We start from the raw sequence: 22627 nt of genomic DNA, 5'->3' as shown, positions 1-22627 counted from the left end.
ACTCTTATCTACACCAATTTATTGTTTGGTTCAGTTTTAACTATTGTTATATATACAATGAATTAGGTAGCAAAATCCAAAAGTGTTCAACCCATAATTAGGTCTCATGCCATAATTGACTCTCACAACACTCCTATTTAAATATGTGATTAAATTCACTGTTAACTACTTTACTTAACTAGAATTCATTTAAATTCTCAACATTATCTATTACTTATTTTCTGAACATAACCCCTAATTCTTATTTTCTTTCTTTTCTGAAATCTATTTTATATAAATATACTACTCCATCATTCTAATTTAAAATTGTCTTTAATGATATTGACACATTTCTTATATTAATAGTTAGTTTGTTAATTTCCAATATAAAATCAATATTATTTAATAATAAATTTTTAATAATAGTAGTCAGAGGAATGCATATGTGGGTAAAGGTTTAAAAAATAATGGTAACCTTGGGGGGGGGGGGGGGAAATAATAATAAATTTTTCTTTGGTATTTTTAATGGACAAATGATTTGAAACAGATTTTTGTTTTTTCAAAACTGACACATATTATGAGTCTGATGGATTAATTAATTCTTTTTCACGAAAGGTCGTGTTACTTAAAACCATATGAACTATCATTAAAATTGATATAATAATAAACTTTCATCAGTCAAACAATTGAAACATTCACATTTATAACTACATGTAAATGGAATAACAACTAATCAATAAAATACAATTACAAATACTTTTATTAAAATCATTTAAAATGTTTCAATGAAACATAGGTGGTTTCGTGGTGTAGTTGGTTATCACGTCAGTCTAACACACTGAAGGTCCCCAGTTTGAGCCTGGGCGAAGCCAAAAGGTGTTAACTCTAATTTGAATTTTAATGCTTACCACTATAATTTTGTAAATTTTACAATGCATCAACATTAATTTCAAAAGTTAATTTACAATTTTGTGAATCAACTAAATAAAATTTATTTTCTTCAATGAGCCAAAGAGACATGTCGTAAGAGAGAATATAGCTACATTACATATTATTTAAAAATGACTAGGACGAAGAACGAAGTTGATTAAGCACTTTGAAGACCATAGACACATTGCGATCAAAACCGTACCAGACAGGCCGCTATGACTAGTTGAAGAGAAAACGGAACAGTGTCATGTCCAATTAAACATAATAACCTATAAAACAAAACCATAAAAATCGATTGCGAACCGCTGAAATCGAAAAAAATCAGCGTTTCAGAAGGTTCATAGTCTGGGATATAGAATAAATCATCTTTTCAAGTCTTATAGAGAGACTGACTCGTCTTTTTATCTTGATGAGTGTGGAAGTAAAGGATAAAATACTTTAACTGGGTGATTGCCAAATGTGGGAGGCAAGAAAAAGAATAGAAGTTGTTGAAAAGAGAATAAGTTACCAAACAATACAAATCTATGTTATCTTTGGTGGAGGCCGAGTAAATGGAGTATAGAATATTGTTTTCAATTTATTATAGTTGAAGTGGAATTTAATGGATAGTCCCATACTACCTTTTTTTTATGTTCACATTAAAAAAAAATCGTTATTTATTTGTGTTATGATTACGTAGTAGTTTAAAGTGTCATAAAATTCTTTTTCCAAACTAAAACTTCGTATTGTGAATTAAGAGATTATGACTAAGTCCTATGAATAATCTTTCTATTAAAAACAATTTAAGATCAAATACCAAATTTATTCCTTGTGTTTATTTACAAATTCAATACTCACTCGTGTAGTACTACCATATTTGTATAAAATATGGAAATTTTATTTCTTTGGTAATAAAACAAATAAATATATCTTATATTAAATTAAAATTGTCAAATGAATTGTTTCCGATTCGACATTGGCTCGACTCTAGCCAAAACTTAAAACCTTACACTCTTATCTACACCAATTTATTGTTTGGTTCAGTTTTAACTATTGTTATATATACAATGAATTAGGTAGCAAAATCCAAAAGTGTTCAACCCATAATTAGGTCTCATGCCATAATTGACTCTCACAACACTCCTATTTAAATATGTGATTAAATTCACTGTTAACTACTTTACTTAACTAGAATTCATTTAAATTCTCAACATTATCTATTACTTATTTTCTGAACATAACCCCTAATTCTTATTTTCTTTCTTTTCTGAAATCTATTTTATATAAATATACTACTCCATCATTCTAATTTAAAATTGTCTTTAATGATATTGACACATTTCTTATATTAATAGTTAGTTTGTTAATTTCCAATATAAAATCAATATTATTTAATAATAAATTTTTAATAATAGTAGTCAGAGGAATGCATATGTGGGTAAAGGTTTAAAAAATAATGGTAACCTTGGGGGGGGGGGGAATAATAATAAATTTTTCTTTGGTATTTTTAATGGACAAATGATTTGAAACAGATTTTTGTTTTTTCAAAACTGACACATATTATGAGTCTGATGGATTAATTAATTCTTTTTCACGAAAGGTCGTGTTACTTAAAACCATATGAACTATCATTAAAATTGATATAATAATAAACTTTCATCAGTCAAACAATTGAAACATTCACATTTATAACTACATGTAAATGGAATAACAACTAATCAATAAAATACAATTACAAATACTTTTATTAAAATCATTTAAAATGTTTCAATGAAACATAGGTGGTTTCGTGGTGTAGTTGGTTATCACGTCAGTCTAACACACTGAAGGTCCCCAGTTTGAGCCTGGGCGAAGCCAAAAGGTGTTAACTCTAATTTGAATTTTAATGCTTACCACTATAATTTTGTAAATTTTACAATGCATCAACATTAATTTCAAAAGTTAATTTACAATTTTGTGAATCAACTAAATAAAATTTATTTTCTTCAATGAGCCAAAGAGACATGTCGTAAGAGAGAATATAGCTACATTACATATTATTTAAAAATGACTAGGACGAAGAACGAAGTTGATTAAGCACTTTGAAGACCATAGACACATTGCGATCAAAACCGTACCAGACAGGCCGCTATGACTAGTTGAAGAGAAAACGGAACAGTGTCATGTCCAATTAAACATAATAACCTATAAAACAAAACCATAAAAATCGATTGCGAACCGCTGAAATCGAAAAAAATCAGCGTTTCAGAAGGTTCATAGTCTGGGATATAGAATAAATCATCTTTTCAAGTCTTATAGAGAGACTGACTCGTCTTTTTATCTTGATGAGTGTGGAAGTAAAGGATAAAATACTTTAACTGGGTGATTGCCAAATGTGGGAGGCAAGAAAAAGAATAGAAGTTGTTGAAAAGAGAATAAGTTACCAAACAATACAAATCTATGTTATCTTTGGTGGAGGCCGAGTAAATGGAGTATAGAATATTGTTTTCAATTTATTATAGTTGAAGTGGAATTTAATGGATAGTCCCATACTACCTTTTTTTATGTTCACATTAAAAAAAATCGTTATTTATTTGTGTTATGATTATGTAGTAGTTTAAAGTGTCATAAAATTCTTTTTCCAAACTAAAACTTCGTATTGTGAATTAAGAGATTATGACTAAGTCCTATGAATAATCTTTCTATTAAAAACAATTTAAGATCAAATACCAAATTTATTCCTTGTGTTTATTTACAAATTCAATACTCACTCGTGTAGTACTACCATATTTGTATAAAATATGGAAATTTTATTTCTTTGGTAATAAAACAAATAAATATATCTTATATTAAATTAAAATTGTCGATTGACATTGGCTCGACTCTAGCCAAAACTTAAAACCTTACACTCTTATCTACACCAATTTATTGTTTGGTTCAGTTTTAACTATTGTTATATATACAATGAATTAGGTAGCAAAATCCAAAAGTGTTCAACCCATAATTAGGTCTCATACCATAATTGACTCTCACAACACTCCTATTTAAATATGTGATTAAATTCACTGTTAACTACTTTACTTAACTAGAATTCATTTAAATTCTCAACATTATCTATTACTTATTTTCTGAACATAACCCCTAATTCTTATTTTCTTTCTTTTCTGAAATCTATTTTATATAAATATACTACTCCATCATTCTAATTTAAAATTGTCTTTAATGATATTGACACATTTCTTATATTAATAGTTAGTTTGTTGATTTCCAATATAAAATCAATATTATTTAATAATATATTTTTAATAATAGTAGTCAGAGGAATGCATATGTGGGTAAAGGTTTAAAAAATAATGGTAACCTTGGGGGGAAATAATAATAAATTTTTCTTTGGTATTTTTAATGGACAAATGATTTGAAACAGATTTTTGTTTTTTCAAAACTGACACATATTATGAGTCTGATGGATTAATTAATTCTTTTTCACGAAAGGTCGTGTTACTTAAAACCATATGAACTATCATTAAAATTGATATAATAATAAACTTTCATCAGTCAAACAATTGAAACATTCACATTTATAACTACATGTAAATGGAATAACAACTAATCAATAAAATACAATTACAAATACTTTTATTAAAATCATTTAAAATGTTTCAATGAAACATAGGTGGTTTCGTGGTGTAGTTGGTTATCACGTCAGTCTAACACACTGAAGGTCCCCAGTTTGAGCCTGGGCGAAGCCAAAAGGTGTTAACTCTAATTTGAATTTTAATGCTTACCACTATAATTTTGTAAATTTTACAATGCATCAACATTAATTTCAAAAGTTAATTTACAATTTTGTGAATCAACTAAATAAAATTTATTTTCTTCAATGAGCCAAAGAGACATGTCGTAAGAGAGAATATAGCTACATTACATATTATTTAAAAATGACTAGGACGAAGAACGAAGTTGATTAAGCACTTTGAAGACCATAGACACATTGCGATCAAAACCGTACCAGACAGGCCGCTATGACTAGTTGAAGAGAAAACGGAACAGTGTCATGTCCAATTAAACATAATAACCTATAAAACAAAACCATAAAAATCGATTGCGAACCGCTGAAATCGAAAAAAATCAGCGTTTCAGAAGGTTCATAGTCTGGGATATAGAATAAATCATCTTTTCAAGTCTTATAGAGAGACTGACTCGTCTTTTATCTTGATGAGTGTGGAAGTAAAGGATAAAATACTTTAACTGGGTGATTGCCAAATGTGGGAGGCAAGAAAAAGAATAGAAGTTGTTGAAAAGAGAATAAGTTACCAAACAATACAAATCTATGTTATCTTTGGTGGAGGCCGAGTAAATGGAGTATAGAATATTGTTTTCAATTTATTATAGTTGAAGTGGAATTTAATGGATAGTCCCATACTACCTTTTTTTTATGTTCACATTAAAAAAAATCGTTATTTATTTGTGTTATGATTACGTAGTAGTTTAAAGTGTCATAAAATTCTTTTTCCAAACTAAAACTTCGTATTGTGAATTAAGAGATTATGACTAAGTCCTATGAATAATCTTTCTATTAAAAACAATTTAAGATCAAATACCAAATTTATTCCTTGTGTTTATTTACAAATTCAATACTCACTCGTGTAGTACTACCATATTTGTATAAAATATGGAAATTTTATTTCTTTGGTAATAAACAAATAAATATATCTTATATTAAATTAAAATTGTCAAATGAATTGTTTCCGATTCGACATTGGCTCGACTCTAGCCAAACTTAAAACCTTACACTCTTATCTACACCAATTTATTGTTTGGTTCAGTTTTAACTATTGTTATATATACAATGAATTAGGTAGCAAAATCCAAAAGTGTTCAACCCATAATTAGGTCTCATATAATTGACTCTCACAACACTCCTATTTAAATATGTGATTAAATTCACTGTTAACTACTTTACTTAACTAGAATTCATTTAAATTCTCAACATATCTATTACTTATTTTCTGAACATAACCCCTAATTCTTATTTTCTTTCTTTTCTGAAATCTATTTTATATAAATATACTACTCCATCATTCTAATTTAAAATTGTCTTTAATGATATTGACACATTTCTTATATTAATAGTTAGTTTGTTAATTTCCAATATAAAATCAATATTATTTAATAATAAATTTTTAATAATAGTAGTCAGAGGAATGCATATGTGGGTAAAGGTTTAAAAAATAATGGTAACTTGGGGGGGGGGGGGGGAAATAATAATAAATTTTTCTTTGGTATTTTTAATGGACAAATGATTTGAAACAGATTTTTGTTTTTTCAAAACTGACACATATTATGAGTCTGATGGATTAATTAATTCTTTTTCACGAAAGGTCGTGTTACTTAAAACCATATGAACTATCATTAAAATTGATATAATAATAAACTTTCATCAGTCAAACAATTGAAACATTCACATTTATAACTACATGTAAATGGAATAACAACTAATCAATAAAATACAATTACAAATACTTTTATTAAAATCATTTAAAATGTTTCAATGAAACATAGGTGGTTTCGTGGTGTAGTTGGTTATCACGTCAGTCTAACACACTGAAGGTCCCCAGTTTGAGCCTGGGCGAAGCCAAAAGGTGTTAACTCTAATTTGAATTTAATGCTTACCACTATAATTTTGTAAATTTTACAATGCATCAACATTAATTTCAAAAGTTAATTTACAATTTTGTGAATCAACAAAATAAATTTATTTTCTTCAATGAGCCAAAGAGACATGTCGTAAGAGAGAATATAGCTACATTACATATTATTTAAAAATGACTAGGACGAAGAACGAAGTTGATTAAGCACTTTGAAGACCATAGACACATTGCGATCAAAACCGTACCAGACAGGCCGCTATGACTAGTTGAAGAGAAAACGGAACAGTGTCATGTCCAATTAAACATAATAACCTATAAAACAAAACCATAAAAATCGATTGCGAACCGCTGAAATCGAAAAAAATCAGCGTTTCAGAAGGTTCATAGTCTGGGATATAGAATAAATCATCTTTTCAAGTCTTATAGAGAGACTGACTCGTCTTTTTATCTTGATGAGTGTGGAAGTAAAGGATAAAATACTTTAACTGGGTGATTGCCAAATGTGGGAGGCAAGAAAAAGAATAGAAGTTGTTGAAAAGAGAATAAGTTACCAAACAATACAAATCTATGTTATCTTTGGTGGAGGCCGAGTAAATGGAGTATAGAATATTGTTTTCAATTTATTATAGTTGAAGTGGAATTTAATGGATAGTCCCATACTACCTTTTTTTTATGTTCACATTAAAAAAAATCGTTATTTATTTGTGTTATGATTACGTAGTAGTTTAAAGTGTCATAAAATTCTTTTTCCAAACTAAAACTTCGTATTGTGAATTAAGAGATTATGACTAAGTCCTATGAATAATCTTTCTATTAAAAACAATTTAAGATCAAATACCAAATTTATTCCTTGTGTTTATTTACAAATTCAATACTCACTCGTGTAGTACTACCATATTTGTATAAAATATGGAAATTTTATTTCTTTGGTAATAAAACAAATAAATATATCTTATATTAAATTAAAATTGTCAAATGAATTGTTTCCGATTCGACATTGGCTCGACTCTAGCCAAAACTTAAAACCTTACACTCTTATCTACACCAATTTATTGTTTGGTTCAGTTTTAACTATTGTTATATATACAATGAATTAGGTAGCAAAATCCAAAAGTGTTCAACCCATAATTAGGTCTCATGCCATAATTGACTCTCACAACACTCCTATTTAAATATGTGATTAAATTCACTGTTAACTACTTTACTTAACTAGAATTCATTTAAATTCTCAACATTATCTATTACTTATTTTCTGAACATAACCCCTAATTCTTATTTTCTTTCTTTTCTGAAATCTATTTTATATAAATATACTACTCCATCATTCTAATTAAAATTGTCTTTAATGATATTGACACATTTCTTATATAATAGTTAGTTTGTTAATTTCCAATATAAATCAATATTATTTAATAATAAATTTTTAATAATAGTAGTCAGAGGAATGCATATGTGGGTAAAGGTTTAAAAAATAATGGTAACCTTGGGGGGGGGGGGGGGGGGGGAAATAATAATAAATTTTTCTTTGGTATTTTAATGGACAAATGATTTGAAACAGATTTTGTTTTTTCAAAACTGACACATATTATGAGTCTGATGGATTAATTAATTCTTTTTCACAAAAGGTCGTGTTACTTAAAACCATATGAACTATCATTAAAATTGATATAATAATAAACTTTCATCAGTCAAACAATTGAAACATTCACATTTATAACTACCTGTAAATGGAATAACAACTAATCAGTAAAATACAGATACAAATACTTTTATTAAAATCATTTAAAATGTTTCAATAAAACATAGGTGGTTTCGTGGTGTAGTTGGTTATCACGTTAGTCTAACATACTGAAGGTCCCAAGTTCGAGCCTGGGCGAAGCCAAAAGGTGTTAACTCTAATTTGAATTTTAACGCTTACCACTATAATTTTGTAAATTTTACAATGCATCAACATTAATTTCAAAGGTTAATTTACAATTTTGTGAATCAACTAAATAAAATTTATTTTTCTTCAATGAGCCAAAGAGACATGTCGTAAGAGAGAATATAGCTACATTACATATTATTTAAAAATGACTAGGACGAAGAACGAAGTTGATTAAGCACTTTGAAGACCATAGACACATTGCGATCAAAACCGTACCAGACAAACCGCTATGACTAGTTGAAGAGAAAACGGAACAGTGTCATGTCCAATTAAACATAATAACCTATAAAACAAAACAATAAAAATCGATTGCGAACCGCTGAAATCGAAAAAAATCAGCGTTTCAGAAGGTTCATAGTCTGGGATATAGAATAAATCATCTTTTCAAGTCTTATAGAGAGACTGACTCGTCTTTTTATCTTGATGAGTGTGGAAGTAAAGGATAAAATACTTTAACTGGGTGATTGCCAAATGTGGGAGGCAAGAAAAAGAATCGAAGTTGTTGAAAAGAGAATAAGTTACCAAACAATACAAATCTATGTTATCTTTGGTGGAGGCCGAGTAAATGGAGTATAGAATATTGTTTTCAATTTATTATAGTTGAAGTGGAATTTAATGGATAGTCCCATACTACTTTTTTTTATGTTCACATTAAAAAAAAATCGTTATTTATTTGTGTTATGATTATGTAGTAGTTTAAAGTGTCATAAAATTCTTTTTCCAAACTAAAACTTCGTATTGTGAATTAAGAGATTAGACTAAGTCCTATGAATAATCTTTCTATTAAAAACAATTTAAGATCAAATACCAAATTATTCCTTGGTTTATTTACAAATTCAATATTCACTCGTGTAGTACTACCATATTTGTATAAAATATGGAAATTTTATTTCTTTGGTAATAAAACAAATAAATATATCTTATATTAAATTAAAATTGTCAAATGAATTGGCTCGACTCTAGCCAAACTTAAAACCTTACACTCTTATCTACACCAATTTATTGTTTGGTTCAGTTTTAACTATTGTTATATATACAATGAATTAGGTATCAAAATCCAAAAGTTTTCAACCCATAATTAGTTCTCATACCATAATTGACTCTCACAACACTCCTATTTAAATATGTGATTCAATTCACTGTTAACTACTTTACTTAACTAGAATTCATTTAAATTCTCAACATTATCTATTACTTATTTTCTGAACATAACCCCTAATTCTTATTTTCTTTCTTTTCTGAAATCTATTTTATATAAATATACTACTCCATCATTCTAATATAAAATTGTCTTTAATGATATTGACACATTTCTTATATTAATAGTTAGTTTTGTTGATTTCCAATATAAAATCAATATTATTTAATAATATATTTTTAATAATAGTAGTCACAGGAATGCATATGTGGGTAAAGGTTTAAAAAATAATGGTAACCTGGGGGGGAAATAATAATAATTTTTCTTTGGTATTTTTAATGGACAAATGATTTGAAACAGATTTTTGTTTTTTCAAAACTGACACATATTATGAGTCTGATGGATTAATTAATTCTTTTCCACGAAAGGTCGTGTTACTTAAAACCATATGAACTATCATTAAAATTGATATAATAATAAACTTTCATCAGTCAAACAATTAAAACATACACATTTATAATTACATGTAAATGGAATAACAACTAAATAATAAATTACAATTACAAATACTTTTATTAAAACCATTTAAAATGTTTCAATGAAACATAGGTGGTTTCGTGGTGTAGTTGGTTATCACGTCAGTCTAACACACTGAAGGTCCCAATTCGAGCCTGGGCGAAGCCAAATTGTGTTAACTCTAATTTAAATTTTAATGCTTACCACTATATTTTTTAAATTTTACAATGCATCCACATTAATTTCAAAAGTTATTTACAATTGTGAATCAACTAAATAAAATTTATTTTCTTCAATGAGCCAAAGAGATATGTCGTAAGAGAGAATAAAGCTACATTACATATTATTAAAAATGACTAGGATGAAGAACGAAGTTGATTAAGCACTTTGAAGACTATAGACACATTGCGTTCAAAACCGTACCAGACAGGCCGCTATGACTAGTTGAAGAGAAAACGGAACAGTGTCATGTCCAATTAAACATAATAGCCTATAAAACAAAACCATAAAAATCGATTGCGAACCGCTGAAATCGAAAAAAATCAGCGTTTCAGAAGGTTCATAGTCTGGGATATAGAATAAATCATCTTTTCAAGTCTTATAGAGAGACTGACTCGTCTTTTTATCTTGATGAGTGTGGAAGTAAAGGATAAAATACTTTAACTGGGTGATTGCCAAATGTGGGAGGCAAGAAAAAGAATAGAAGTTGTTGAAAAGAGAATAAGTTACCAAACAATACAAATCTATGTTATCTTTGGTGGAGGCCGAGTAAATGGAGTATAGAATATTGTTTTCAATTTATTATAGTTGAAGTGGAATTTAATGGATAGTCCCATACTACCTTTTTTTTATGTTCACATTAAAAAAAAATCGTTATTTATTTGTGTTATGATTATGTAGTAGTTTAAAGTGTCATAAAATTCTTTTTCCAAACTAAAACTTCGTATTGTGAATTAAGAGATTATGACTAAGTCCTATGAATAATCTTTCTATTAAAAACAATTTAAGATCAAATACCAATTTATTCCTTGTGTTTATTTACAAATTCAATATTCACTCGTGTAGTACTACCATATTTGTATAAAATATGGAAATTTTATTTCTTTGGTAATAAAACAAATAAATATATCTTATATTAAATTAAAATTGTCAAATGAATTGGCTCGACTCTAGCCCAAACTTAAAACCTTACACTCTTATCTACACCAATTTATTGTTTGGTTCAGTTTTAACTATTGTTATATATACAATGAATTAGGTATCAAAATCCAAAAGTTTTCAACCCATAATTAGTTCTCATACCATAATTGACTCTCACAACACTCCTATTTAAATATGTGATTCAATTCACTGTTAACTACTTTACTTAACTAGAATTCATTTAAATTCTCAACATTATCTATTACTTATTTTCTGAACATAACCCCTAATTCTTATTTTCTTTCTTTTCTGAAATCTATTTTATATAAATATACTACTCCATCATTCTAATATAAAATTGTCTTTAATGATATTGACACATTTCTTATATTAATAGTTAGTTTTGTTGATTTCCAATATAAAATCAATATTATTTAATAATATATTTTTAATAATAGTAGTCACAGGAATGCATATGTGGGTAAAGGTTTAAAAAATAATGGTAACCTTGGGGGGGAAATAATAATAAATTTTTCTTTGGTATTTTTAATGGACAAATGATTTGAAACAGATTTTTGTTTTTTCAAAACTGACACATATTATGAGTCTGATGGATTAATTAATTCTTTTTCACGAAAGGTCGTGTTACTTAAAACCATATGAACTATCATTAAAATTGATATAATAATAAACTTTCATCAGTCAAACAATTAAAACATACACATTTATAATTACATGTAAATGGAATAACAACTAAATAATAAATTACAATTACAAATACTTTTATTAAAACCATTTAAAATGTTTCAATGAAACATAGGTGGTTTCGTGGTGTAGTTGGTTATCACGTCAGTCTAACACACTGAAGGTTCCCAATTCGAGCCTGGGCGAAGCCAAATGGTGTTAACTCTAATTTAAATTTTAATGCTTACCACTATAAAGTCTTATAGAGAGTTTGACTCGTCTTTTTATCTTGATGAGTGTGGAAGTAAAGGATAACATACTTTAACTGGGTTGACTCGTCTTTTTATCTTGATGAGTGTGGAAGTAAAGGATAAAATACTTTAACTGGGTGATTGCCAAATGTGGGAGGCAAGAAAAAGAATAGAAGTTGTTGAAAAGAGAATAAGTTACCAAACAATTTAAATCTATGTTATCTTTGGTGGAGGCCGAGTAAATGGAGTATAGAATATTGTTTTCAATTTATTAGAGTTGAAGTGGAATTTAATGGATAGTCCCATACTACCTTTTTTTTATGTTCACATTAAAAAAAATCGTTATTTATTTGTGTTATGATTATGTAGTAGTTTAAAGTGTCATAAAATTCTTTTTCCAAACTAAAACTTCGTATTGTGAATTAAGAGATTATGACTAAGTCCTATGAATAATCTTTCTATTAAAAACAATTTAAGATCAAATACCAAATTTATTCCTTGTGTTTATTTACAAATTCAATATTCACTCGTGTAGTACTACCATATTTGTATAAAATATGGAAATTTTATTTCTTTGGTTATAAAACAAATAAATATATCTTATATTAAATTAAAATTGTCAAATGAATTGGCTCGACTCTAGCCCAAACATAAAACCTTACACTCTTATCTACACCAATTTATTGTTTGGTTCAGTTTTAACTATTGTTATATATACAATGAATTAGGTATCAAAATCCAAAAGTTTTCAACCCATAATTAGTTCTCATACCATAATTGACTCTCACAACACTCCTATTTAAATATGTGATTCAATTCACTGTTAACTACTTTACTTAACTAGAATTCATTTAAATTCTCAACATTATCTATTACTTATTTTATGAACATAACCCCTAATTCTTATTTTCTTTCTTTTCTGAAATCTATTTTATATAAATATACTACTCCATCATTCTAATATAAAATTGTCTTTAATGATATTGACACATTTCTTATATTAATAGTTAGTTTTGTTGATTTCCAATATAAAATCAATATTATTTAAAAATATATTTTTAATAATAGTAGTCACAGGAATGCATATGTGGGTAAAGGTTTAAAAAATAATGGTAACCTTGGGGGGGAAATAATAATAAATTTTTCTTTGGTATTGTTAATGGACAAATGATTTGAAACAGATTTTTGTTTTTTCAAAACTGACACATATTATGAGTCTGATGGATTAATTAATTCTTTTTCACGAAAGGTCGTGTTACTTAAAACCATATGAACTATCATTAAAATTGATATAATAATAAACTTTCATCAGTCAAACAATTAAAACATACACATTTATAATTACATGTAAATGGAATAACAACTCAATAATAAATTACAATTACAAATACTTTTATTAAAACCATTTAAAATGTTTCAATGAAACATAGGTGGTTTCGTGGTGTAGTTGGTTATCACGTCAGTCTAACACACTGAAGGTTCCCAATTCGAGCCTGGGCGAAGCCAAATGGTGTTAACTCTAATTTAAATTTTAATGCTTACCACTATAAAGTCTTATAGAGAGACTGACTCGTCTTTTTATCTTGATGAGTGTGGAAGTAAAGGATAAAATACTTTAACTGGGTTGACTCGTCTTTTTATCTTGATGAGTGTGGAAGTAAAGGATAAAATACTTTAACTGGGTGATTGCCAAATGTGGGAGGCAAGAAAAAGAATAGAAGTTGTTGAAAAGAGAATAAGTTACCAAACAATTTAAATCTATGTTATCTTTGGTGGAGGCCGAGTAAATGGAGTATAGAATATTGTTTTCAATTTATTATAGTTGAAGTGGAATTTAATGGATAGTCCCATACTACCTTTTTTTTATGTTCACATTAAAAAAAAATCGTTATTTATTTGTGTTATGATTATGTAGTAGTTTAAAGTGTCATAAAATTCTTTTTCCAAACTAAAACTTCGTATTGTGAATTAAGAGATTATGACTAAGTCCTATGAATAATCTTTCTATTAAAAACAATTTAAGATCAAATACCAAATTTATTCCTTGTGTTTATTTACAAATTCAATATTCACTCGTGTAGTACTACCATATTTGTATAAAATATGGAAATTTTATTTCTTTGGTAATAAAACAAATAAATATATCTTATATTAAATTAAAATTGTCAAATGAATTGGCTCGACTCTAGCCCAAACATAAAACCTTACACTCTTATCTACACCAATTTATTGTTTGGTTCAGTTTTAACTATTGTTATATATACAATGAATTAGGTATCAAAATCCAAAAGTTTTCAACCCATAATTAGTTCTCATACCATAATTGACTCTCACAACACTCCTATTTAAATATGTGATTCAATTCACTGTTAACTACTTTACTTAACTAGAATTCATTTAAATTCTCAACATTATCTATTACTTATTTTCTGAACATAACCCCTAATTCTTATTTTCTTTCTTTTCTGAAATCTATTTTATATAAATATACTACTCCATCATTCTAATATAAAATTGTCTTTAATGATATTGACACATTTCTTATATTAATAGTTAGTTTTGTTGATTTCCAATATAAAATCAATATTATTTAATAATATATTTTTAATAATAGTAGTCACAGGAATGCATATGTGGGTAAAGGTTTAAAAAATAATGGTAACCTTGGGGGGGAAATAATAATAAATTTTTCTTTGGTATTTTTAATGGACAAATGATTTGAAACAGATTTTTGTTTTTTCAAAACTGACACATATTATGAGTCTGATGGATTAATTAATTCTTTTTCACGAAAGGTCGTGTTACTTAAAACCATATGAACTATCATTAAAATTGATATAATAATAAACTTTCATCAGTCAAACAATTAAAACATACACATTTATAATTACATGTAAATGGAATAACAACTAAATAATAAATTACAATTACAAATACTTTTATTAAAACCATTTAAAATGTTTCAATGAAACATAGGTGGTTTCGTGGTGTAGTTGGTTATCACGTCAGTCTAACACACTGAAGGTTCCCAATTCGAGCCTGGGCGAAGCCAAATGGTGTTAACTCTAATTTAAATTTTAATGCTTACCACTATAAAGTCTTATAGAGAGACTGACTCGTCTTTTTATCTTGATGAGTGTGGAAGTAAAGGATAAAATACTTTAACTGGGTTGACTCGTCTTTTTATCTTGATGAGTGTGGAAGTAAAGGATAAAATACTTTAACTGGGTGATTGCCAAATGTGGGAGGCAAGAAAAAGAATAGAAGTTGTTGAAAAGAGAATAAGTTACCAAACAATTTAAATCTATGTTATCTTTGGTGGAGGCCGAGTAAATGGAGTATAGAATATTGTTTTCAATTTATTATAGTTGAAGTGGAATTTAATGGATAGTCCCATACTACCTTTTTTTTATGTTCACATTAAAAAAAATCGTTATTTATTTGTGTTATGATTATGTAGTAGTTTAAAGTGTCATAAAATTCTTTTTCCAAACTAAAACTTCGTATTGTGAATTAAGAGATTATGACTAAGTCCTATGAATAATCTTTCTATTAAAAACAATTTAAGATCAAATACCAAATTTATTCCTTGTGTTTATTTACAAATTCAATATTCACTCGTGTAGTACTACCATATTTGTATAAAATATGGAAATTTTATTTCTTTGGTAATAAAACAAATAAATATATCTTATATTAAATTAAAATTGTCAAATGAATTGGCTCGACTCTAGCCCAAACATAAAACCTTACACTCTTATCTACACCAATTTATTGTTTGGTTCAGTTTTAACTATTGTTATATATACAATGAATTAGGTATCAAAATCCAAAAGTTTTCAACCCATAATTAGTTCTCATACCATAATTGACTCTCACAACACTCCTATTTAAATATGTGATTCAATTCACTGTTAACTACTTTACTTAACTAGAATTCATTTAAATTCTCAACATTATCTATTACTTATTTTCTGAACATAACCCCTAATTCTTATTTTCTTTCTTTTCTGAAATCTATTTTATATAAATATACTACTCCATCATTCTAATATAAAATTGTCTTTAATGATATTGACACATTTCTTATATTAATAGTTAGTTTTGTTGATTTCCAATATAAAATCAATATTATTTAATAATATATTTTTAATAATAGTAGTCACAGGAATGCATATGTGGGTAAAGGTTTAAAAAATAATGGTAACCTTGGGGGGGAAATAATAATAAATTTTTCTTTGGTATTTTTAATGGACAAATGATTTGAAACAGATTTTTGTTTTTTCAAAACTGACACATATTATGAGTCTGATGGATTAATTAATTCTTTTTCACGAAAGGTCGTGTTACTTAAAACCATATGAACTATCATTAAAATTGATATAATAATAAACTTTCATCAGTGAAACAATTAAAACATACACATTTATAATTACATGTAAATGGAATAACAACTAAATAATAAATTACAATTACAAATACTTTTATTAAAACCATTTAAAATGTTTCAATGAAACATAGGTGGTTTCGTGGTGTAGTTGGTTATCACGTCAGTCTAACACACTGAAGGTTCCCAATTCGAGCCTGGGCGAAGCCAAATGGTGTTAACTCTAATTTAAATTTTAATGCTTACCACTATAAAGTCTTATAGAGAGACTGACTCGTCTTTTTATCTTGATGAGTGTGGAAGTAAAGGATAAAATACTTTAACTGGGTTGACTCGTCTTTTTATCTTGATGAGTGTGGAAGTAAAGGATAAAATACTTTAACTGGGTGATTGCCAAATGTGGGAGGCAAGAAAAAGAATAGAAGTTGTTGAAAAGAGAATAAGTTACCAAACAATTTAAATCTATGTTATCTTTGGTGGAGGCCGAGTAAATGGAGTATAGAATATTGTTTTCAATTTATTATAGTTGAAGTGGAATTTAATGGATAGTCCCATACTACCTTTTTTTTATGTTCACATTAAAAAAAATCGTTATTTATTTGTGTTATGATTATGTAGTAGTTTAAAGTGTCATAAAATTCTTTTTCCAAACTAAAACTTCGTATTGTGAATTAAGAGATTATGACTAAGTCCTATGAATAATCTTTCTATTAAAAACAATTTAAGATCAAATACCAAATTTATTCCTTGTGTTTATTTACAAATTCAATATTCACTCGTGTAGTACTACCATATTTGTATAAAATATGGAAATTTTATTTCTTTGGTAATAAAACAAATAAATATTTCTTATATTAAATTAAAATTGTCAAATGAATTGGCTCGACTCTAGCCCAAACATAAAACCTTACACTCTTATCTACACCAATTTATTGTTTGGTTCAGTTTTAACTAGTGTTATATATACAATGAATTAGGTATCAAAATCCAAAAGTTTTCAACCCATAATTAGTTCTCATACCATAATTGACTCTCACAACACTCCTATTTAAATATGTGATTCAATTCACTGTTAACTACTTTACTTAACTAGAATTCATTTAAATTCTCAACATTATCTATTACTTATTTTCTGAACATAACCCCTAATTCTTATTTTCTTTCTTTTCTGAAATCTATTTTATATAAATATACTACTCCATCATTCTAATATAAAATTGTCTTTAATGATATTGACACATTTCTTATATTAATTGTTAGTTTTGTTGATTTCCAATATAAAATCAATATTATTTAATAATAGTAGTCACAGGAATGCATATGTGGGTAAAGGTTTAAAAAATAATGGTAACCTTGGGGGGGAAATAATAATAAAATTTTCTTTGGTATTTTTAATGGACAAATGATTTGAAACAGATTTTTGTTTTTTCAAAACTGACACATATTATGAGTCTGATGGATTAATTAATTCTTTTTCACGAAAGGTCGTGTTACTTAAAACCATATGAACTATCATTAAAATTGATATAATAATAAACTTTCATCAGTCAAACAATTAAAACATACACATTTATAATTACATGTAAATGGAATAACAACTAAATAATAAATTACAATTACAAATACTTTTATTAAAACCATTTAAAATGTTTCAATGAAACATAGGTGGTTTCGTGGTGTAGTTGGTTATCACGTCAGTCTAACACACTGAAGGTTCCCAATTCGAGCCTGGGCAAAGCCAAATGGTGTTAACTCTAATTTAAATTTTAATGCTTACCACTATAAAGTCTTATAGAGAGACTGACTCGTCTTTTTATCTTGATGAGTGTGGAACTAAAGGATAACATACTTTAACTGGGTTGACTCGTCTTTTTATCTTGATGAGTGTGGAAGTAAAGGATAAAATACTTTAACTGGGTGATTGCCAAATGTGGGAGGCAAGAAAAAGAATAGAAGTTGTTGAAAAGAGAATAAGTTACCAAACAATTTAAATCTATGTTATCTTTGGTGGAGGCCGAGTAAATGGAGTATAGAATATTGTTTTCAATTTATTATAGTTGAAGTGGAATTTAATGGATAGTCCCATACTACCTTTTTTTTATGTTCACATTAAAAAAAAATCGTTATTTATTTGTGTTATGATTATGTAGTAGTTTAAAGTGTCATAAAATTCTTTTTCCAAACTAAAACTTCGTATTGTGAATTAAGAGATTATGACTAAGTCCTATGAATAATCTTTCTATTAAAAACAATTTAAGATCAAATACCAAATTTATTCCTTGTGTTTATTTACAAATTCAATATTCACTCGTGTAGTACTACCATATTTGTATAAAATATGGAAATTTTATTTCTTTGGTAATAAAACAAATAAATATATCTTATATTAAATTAAAATTGTCAAATGAATTGGCTCGACTCTAGCCCAAACATAAAACCTTACACTCTTATCTACACCAATTTATTGTTTGGTTCAGTTTTAACTATTGTTATATATACAATGAATTAGGTATCAAAATCCAAAAGTTTTCAACCCATAATTAGTTCTCATACCATAATTGACTCTCACAACACTCCTATTTAAATATGTGATTCAATTCACTGTTAACTACTTTACTTAACTAGAATTCATTTAAATTCTCAACATTATCTATTACTTATTTTCTGAACATAACCCCTAATTCTTATTTTCTTTCTTTTCTGAAATCTATTTTATATAAATATACTACTCCATCATTCTAATATAAAATTGTCTTTAATGATATTGACACATTTCTTATATTAATAGTTAGTTTTGTTGATTTCCAATATAAAATCAATATTATTTAATAATATATTTTTAATAATAGTAGTCACAGGAATGCATATGTGGGTAAAGGTTTAAAAAATAATGGTAACCTTGGGGGGGAAATAATAATAAATTTTTCTTTGGTATTTTTAATGGACAAATGATTTGAAACAGATTTTTGTTTTTTCAAAACTGACACATATTATGAGTCTGATGGATTAATTAATTCTTTTTCACGAAAGGTCGTGTTACTTAAAACCATATGAACTATCATTAAAATTGATATAATAATAAACTTTCATCAGTCAAACAATTAAAACATACACATTTATAATTACATGTAAATGGAATAACAACTAAATAATAAATTACAATTACAAATACTTTTATTAAAACCATTTAAAATGTTTCAATGAAACATAGGTGGTTTCGTGGTGTAGTTGGTTATCACGTCAGTCTAACACACTAAAGGTTCCCAATTCGAGCCTGGGCAAAGCCAAATGGTGTTAACTCTAATTTAAATTTTAATGCTTACCACTATAAAGTCTTATAGAGAGACTGACTCGTCTTTTTATCTTGATGAGTGTGGAAGTAAAGGATAAAATACTTTAACTGGGTGATTGCCAAATGTGGGAGGCAAGAAAAAGAATAGAAGTTGTTGAAAAGAGAATAAGTTACCAAACAATTTAAATCTATGTTATCTTTGGTGGAGGCCGAGTAAATGGAGTATAGAATATTGTTTTCAATTTATTATAGTTGAAGTGGAATTTAATGGATAGTCCCATACTACCTTTTTTTTATGTTCACATTAAAAAAAATCGTTATTTATTTGTGTTATGATTATGTAGTAGTTTAAAGTGTCATAAAATTCTTTTTCCAAACTAAAACTTCGTATTGTGAATTAAGAGATTATGACTAAGTCCTATGAATAATCTTTCTATTAAAAACAATTTAAGATCAAATACCAAATTTATTCCTTGTGTTTATTTACAAATTCAATATTCACTCGTGTAGTACTACCATATTTGTATAAAATATGGAAATTTTATTTCTTTGGTAATAAAACAAATAAATATATCTTATATTAAATTAAAATTGTCAAATGAATTGGCTCGACTCTAGCCCAAACATAAAACCTTACACTCTTATCTACACCAATTTATTGTTTGGTTCAGTTTTAACTATTGTTATATATACAATGAATTAGGTATCAAAATCCAAAAGTTTTCAACCCATAATTAGTTCTCATACCATAATTGACTCTCACAACACTCCTATTTAAATATGTGATTCAATTCACTGTTAACTACTTTACTTAACTAGAACTCATTTAAATTCTCAACATTATCTATTAATTATTTTCTGAACATAACCCCTAATTCTTATTTTCTTTCTTTTCTGAAATCTATTTTATATAAATATACTACTCCATCATTCTAATATAAAATTGTCTTTAATGATATTGACACATTTCTTATATTAATAGTTAGTTTTGTTGATTTCCAATATAAAATCAATATTATTTAATAATATATTTTTAATAATAGTAGTCACAGGAATGCATATGTGGGTAAAGGTTTAAAAAATAATGGTAACCTTGGGGGGGAAATAATAATAAATTTTTCTTTGGTATTTTTAATGGACAAATGATTTGAAACAGATTTTTGTTTTTTCAAAACTGACACATATTATGAGTCTGATGGATTAATTAATTCTTTTTCACGAAAGGTCGTGTTACTTAAAACCATGTGAACTATCATTAAAATTGATATAATAATAAACTTTCATCAGTCAAACAATTAAAACATACACATTTATAATTACATGTAAATGGAATAACAACTAAATAATAAATTACAATTACAAATACTTTTATTAAAACCATTTAAAATGTTTCAATGAAACATAGGTGGTTTCGTGGTGTAGTTGGTTATCACGTCAGTCTAACACACTGAAGGTTCCCAATTCGAGCCTGGGCGAAGCCAAATGGTGTTAACTCTAATTTAAATTTTAATGCTTACCACTATAAAGTCTTATAGAGAGACTGACTCGTCTTTTTATCTTGATGAGTGTGGAAGTAAAGGATAACATACTTTAACTGGGTTGACTCGTCTTTTTATCTTGATGAGTGTGGAAGTAAAGGATAAAATACTTTAACTGGGTGATTGCCAAATGTGGGAGGCAAGAAAAAGAATAGAAGTTGTTGAAAAGAGAATAAGTTACCAAACAATTTAAATCTATGTTATCTTTGGTGGAGGCCGAGTAAATGGAGTATAGAATATTGTTTTCAATTTATTATAGTTGAAGTGGAATTTAATGGATAGTCCCATACTACCTTTTTTTTATGTTCACATTAAAAAAAAATCGTTATTTATTTGTGTTATGATTATGTAGTAGTTTAAAGTGTCATAAAATTCTTTTTCCAAACTAAAACTTCGTATTGTGAATTAAGAGATTATGACTAAGTCCTATGAATAATCTTTCTATTAAAAACAATTTAAGATCAAATACCAAATTTATTCCTTGTGTTTATTTACAAATTCAATATTCACTCGTGTAGTACTACCATATTTGTATAAAATATGGAAATTTTATTTCTTTGGTAATAAAACAAATAAATATATCTTATATTAAATTAAAATTGTCAAATGAATTGGCTCGACTCTAGCCCAAACATAAAACCTTACACTCTTATCTACACCAATTTATTGTTTGGTTCAGTTTTAACTATTGTTATATATACAATGAATTAGGTATCAAATCCAAAAGTTTTCAACCCATAATTAGTTCTCATACCATAATTGACTCTCACAACACTCCTATTTAAATATGTGATTCAATTCACTGTTAACTACTTTACTTAACTAGAATTCATTTAAATTCTCAACATTATCTATTACTTATTTTCTGAACATAACCCCTAATTCTTATTTTCTTTCTTTTCTGAAATCTATTTTATATAAATATACTACTCCATCATTCTAATATAAAATTGTCTTTAATGATATTGACACATTTCTTATATTAATAGTTAGTTTTGTTGATTTCCAATATAAAATCAATATTATTTAATAATATATTTTTAATAATAGTAGTCACAGGAATGCATATGTGGGTAAAGGTTTAAAAAATAATGGTAACCTTGGGGGGGAAATAATAATAAATTTTTCTTTGGTATTTTTAATGGACAAATGATTTGAAACAGATTTTTGTTTTTTCAAAACTGACACATATTATGAGTCTGATGGATTAATTAATTCTTTTTCACGAAAGGTCGT

At 27.0% G+C, this 22627-nt stretch overlaps 4 non-coding genes across 4 annotated transcripts; all 4 read left to right on the top strand.

Annotated features, from left to right (window-relative positions):
• The first annotated feature begins 777 nt into the window (after positions 1 to 777).
• Positions 778 to 851, top strand: TRNAV-AAC (transfer RNA valine (anticodon AAC)). Its single transcript has one exon. It is a non-coding gene; the product is annotated as a tRNA-Val (tRNA).
• Positions 852 to 2671: 1820 nt separating this feature from the next.
• TRNAV-AAC (transfer RNA valine (anticodon AAC)) lies at positions 2672 to 2745 on the top strand. Its single transcript has one exon. It is a non-coding gene; the product is annotated as a tRNA-Val (tRNA).
• A 1797-nt stretch (positions 2746 to 4542) lies between these two features.
• On the top strand, positions 4543 to 4616 carry TRNAV-AAC (transfer RNA valine (anticodon AAC)). The gene has a single exon. It is a non-coding gene; the product is annotated as a tRNA-Val (tRNA).
• Positions 4617 to 6431: 1815 nt separating this feature from the next.
• On the top strand, positions 6432 to 6505 carry TRNAV-AAC (transfer RNA valine (anticodon AAC)). Its single transcript has one exon. It is a non-coding gene; the product is annotated as a tRNA-Val (tRNA).
• The last annotated feature ends 16122 nt before the right edge of the window (positions 6506 to 22627 follow it).

The sequence above is a fragment of the Lathyrus oleraceus genome, unplaced genomic scaffold (genome assembly GCF_024323335.1).
Source record: "Lathyrus oleraceus cultivar Zhongwan6 unplaced genomic scaffold, CAAS_Psat_ZW6_1.0 chrUn0119, whole genome shotgun sequence".
NCBI classification, from domain to species: Eukaryota; Viridiplantae; Streptophyta; class Magnoliopsida; order Fabales; family Fabaceae; genus Lathyrus; species Lathyrus oleraceus.
The sequence above is the reverse complement of the archived record's forward strand: the minus strand, read 5'-3'. Positions and strand labels throughout refer to the sequence as shown.